This window comes from Rhodnius prolixus, unplaced genomic scaffold (assembly GCF_049639745.1).
Source record: "Rhodnius prolixus isolate KJV_2025 unplaced genomic scaffold, Rpr scaffold_1, whole genome shotgun sequence".
In the NCBI taxonomy this organism is placed as follows: Eukaryota; Metazoa; Arthropoda; class Insecta; order Hemiptera; family Reduviidae; genus Rhodnius; species Rhodnius prolixus.
Window position 1 is genome coordinate 35,830,002 of NW_027411581.1, and position 4,590 is coordinate 35,834,591.

Sequence of the window (4,590 nt, forward strand, 5' to 3'; positions counted from 1 at the left end):
GAATATACGCGAATATTTTTGCTCCTCGTTAAATACTTATTTAAAGTAATTTTGATTGGATTTTAGTGTAAATTTTGTGTTCTAAAACATTTGTTAACTATATTTTATTAATTCGGTGTATATATATTTAGTTTATTAGTGTTATTGCCAATTTACTTCTTCCATTAACTTTACTTGACTTTTCTTTTCTTTCCTCTGACTTCTCTTCTCTTTCCTTCTTTTCAATAAACTTAAAAAGAGACTTTATTCTTCGTTATAATTAACTTTAGTCTTGATATTTGCAAACAATTAGTTCAGTGAAGTGAGAAGTGAGACTTTAGAAAAGGTTAGGTAATTATACAGTTTTTTCATAAAAAAATAAACAATAAAATAAAGTGTAGAAATCCCATATTCGGCCAGCTTAGACAATGGCTCTAAGTGACACCGATATGGGGGGAGTTTTTACCTCGGGGGACGAATCTACTACCTCCTCAGTGAACAAACCAAAACGCTCTTCAGAGATGGCCAAGCTCTCACCTGGGAAAGGAAAACTAAAGAAGCAAAGCAAGAAGACTGTTCCGGTCTCCTCGCCGCCACTAACTCCTCTCCAGAGATACATGGGTATTTTCCATTCACTAGCTTCAAATAGGGCTAAAGCATTCAAAAAATATTAAAGAACAAAAAAACACTCTGAATAAGTAAATGTAAGTTTTATCCGTCGCACCATTTGGGTGGATGGCCGGAGGACGAGAGGAAGACCCAAAAGTGGGTGGAGGGACCAGGTGAAGGAGTTGATGGCGAGATATGGTCTGACAGAGGATCGTTTCGCTTGGAAGAAGACATTGCTGATTCCGCAATTGTCAACTATGAATCGCTACGACGGATAAAATGAACGTCATTTTCAAATTGTATGTGAAAGCTATTCACCTTGCAAGAACTGGAAATATTTTTAAATACTGGAGTGCAAATATCACCTTCAATACTTAAAGAATATTTTGCAAGGCCCATTAAGATGTCCAATATTGCTACACATTCTATTGCTTGGTTCCAATCTTCATTCCTACAGAAAAACAATGTTGAAAAATAATTCCGGAGCATCGCTTTATTACACTAAATTTAGTAAATGAAGCTGACAGTCTTAGTTGATCAAATTAACAGTTAATACGTGAGTAACAGTGCTCTGCATTTTTTAGCGGTTATTCGTTGATTTGGTACTTGAATTGTTTAATTGTAGTTTTATATTCTTTTTCTTTTCTATCGGTTTATGTCGGTTAAGTTAATTTTTTTAATCGAAAAATTAAGGAAAAAATAGGTTTTAACTTTCATTCAAGTCCACCAGTGTGTTTGTAGATTTGAACAAATTATGAAAGTTCACAGAAATGGTTGGGGGGATTTTTTATTTATATTATTAATTTGGCTGAAATCTCAAAACACAATCCATCTAGCTGGCTCACTGGTGAGGAAAATATTTGGCTCATTCACATGTTTGCGCAGACTGCTTTTCTACGAGTCTTAAGGTATTTAATCGTATTCTAAACAAATTTACGTTAATAAAAAGCAACATGAAAAAAGAACGTAATTTAGTTGTTATCACACAAAGTATTTGTGGAATTGATATCAAATTAGAAACATTAATTAAGAAAGTTGATACTTGGAAAGTGAGTCACATAAACGAAATTCAGTATTATTTGGCATTTATGAAGAATTTAGCATCTATTGGGATTTGAGAGAATTCATACGTACGTATGCATAATACGAAAAATTGAATTTAGGTTTGAATAATTTGCATTTGATTTCGTAAGATAGAATGATTTTCTAAGATGGCTAAAGGGAACCAAGATAACAAAGCTCGACCTATACTTATGAGTAAAGAACGGATTTTTATGTATTTAAAAATGCCAAATATTTAATTAAAATATGCATTTATTTTCGTCAATTATGTGGAAAATATGTGATTTTCTTAAAATATTTTCTGAAATATTTAAGTAAAATGGACATTTTTTTTATGAAAATGGATTTTTTTTTGGGGGGGGGGCAAGTTATAATTATTTATACAAGAAAAGAACATTTTTACAATTTATAATAATTTATTAGGAACAAAATAATTTGTTTTTACAAGTTATAATGATTTATACATCAAAGAACATTTTTACTATTTATCGTGTGTCATCATCGTGTGAAAACTTCACTCTTCGAAATTGTTTGCAACCACATGAAATTTCAAATGTTGGAACGTAAAGTGACGACGATCTGGGCGTAAGATGGACTTGTAACGACTAAAAGATCGTTCAACATCTTCAGATGTTATAGGTGCCTTGCTGAAAGAAGTTATCTCGTTGGTTGTAAAGGGTACACGATGTTCTGAGGTGACTTCTGTTCCACTGATAATATCAGAAATCTGGCAGATGGTCTCCCACCCTTTGTTCTTGCTCAGTACTTCTACCAGTTTTGATCTGATCAGATCTCCCTTACTCCCAGGTATTCCTTCCACCTTTTCGATGACTTTTTTAACGTTGGACACGTTTTCTGTCAGTCGAACATTTTGGGACTCAAGTTGGGTAATGGCTTGGGCAAGAAATACGCAATTGTCAGAAATGAATGCAAGGTCGTTCCTTAAATTAGGTTTTTCGAATAAAGACTTGGCTGTTTTTATCGCTACTGCTTCGTCTTCGAGATGTGAAAGGACATTCTTGATTTTATTGTACTTTTCATAGTAATACTGAGCTGCTTCCAGCCAAGTACCCCATCTTGTCAATATTGGTTCTGGTGGAAGGCACAAGTCTAGGATAGAGATCTTTCAGCATTTTAATGCGACTTGGTGCTTTTAAGAACACTTTTTTAACCGAAGAGATTAAGGAATCTACGTCACTGAACAAAGATCGGACAGTTTCTGCTACTCGATGCAAGGCATGAGCAATACACGTCACATGAATTATCTTAGGATAAAATACCTGAATAGATTGCCCAGCCTTGACCATGTTGGGGGCAGCATCAGAGAGAAACAAAATAACTTTTTCGTTCAAAACTCCACTGGGCCATAGGATATGCATTGAGGCATCGAAGAATCGTGAAATGATTGCATTTTTCGAGAACCTCACAGTTCAAAAAGAATGGCTTTGAATCCACATCAGCATCACTGTCAAGTTTTCCAATAACTGCATTGGCAATATACCTGCCCTCAACGTCAGTGGTTTCATCAATTGACACCCAAATCGGTCCATCTTTGATATGTTCTCGAATTTTGGTTGGTTAGGTAATATATGAGGAGGTGATAGAGCAAGCACAACTGAACTGTGACTGACTTTATTTGTAATAATGGTGATACAATAATATGTGGAGTGGAGAGGGGAACTAACACTAATTTATTAAGACGTACATTACATCTCCGCCCTTTTAAACAATGTTAAAAATTGAAATTATCATTATAAAATAAACTTAAATTTCTTTTTCCATTTGCACCCCTGAGCGTGGAAGATGAACCAACACATGAAGAAAATCAACCTCCCAAAAATACCAAACCACCTCCAATATTCATCAAAAATGTGTCCAATTATATAGAATTTTGCAAAGTACTAACTCAGATTATTGGTCCAGACTCGTTCGAATGTAAATCCAGTGTAGACAGTCTACGACTGTCTACAAAGACAGTGGAAGCATATAGATTGACAATACACTATCTTCAAGCCAATAAAGCAGAATACCACACCTACCAAATTAAGACAGAAAAAGCATTCCGCATTGTTATTCGGCACCTTCACCATTCCACCCCAACTGAAATAATTAAAGATGACCTGGAACGCCAAAATTTCAAAGTTAGAAACGTAACCAATGTCAGACATCCAAAATCAAAATTACCGCTTCCACTATTTTTCGTTGATCTTGAGCCCCAACCAAATAACAAAGATATTTTCAAATTACAAACGATAGTATATACCAGAATTAACATCGAAGAACCACACAAAACAATAGAAATTCTACAGCGTAAAAGATGCCAACAATATGGCCATTCGAGGTCATATTGCAACCATAATCCCAGATGCGTAAGATGTGCAGGTATGCATCCATCTTCAGAATGCAAGAAACCAATAGAAACTCCTCCAACATGTGCACTTTGTCTTGAAGCCCATTCAGCAAATTACAAAGGTTGCACTGTTCACAAAGAACTTCAGCGCCTCAGAAGAAGAAACATCTATGCCAAAAATGGAATATGGCCAGATCAACATCAAAATGGTTCATCACAGCAAACTGCTCTTCCTCCCAAAAGCTCCGAATTTCCTGTGCTTCCTGCTAAAGAATCTACTCGTCAACAACCTCTTCCAACCACCACCAGCAACAGACCCATATATGCAGAAGTTGCGGGGCCTTCAGCGATTCGTCCAGCTCTTACTCAACCATCCCCCATCTCTCACGACCTCACCTCTCTCCTTAACACATTCTTCTCCGAATTCAAGTCTCTCATCACTCCACTCATCACACTACTCACTTCTCTGGTAACAGAAATCATTCCCAAACTCTCACGTTGAACTCTAATCTTCAACAATCACTCGCAATTCTCCTTTGGAATGCAAATGGTTTGAACTCTCACAGAGACGAACTAGAGATATTTCTAAA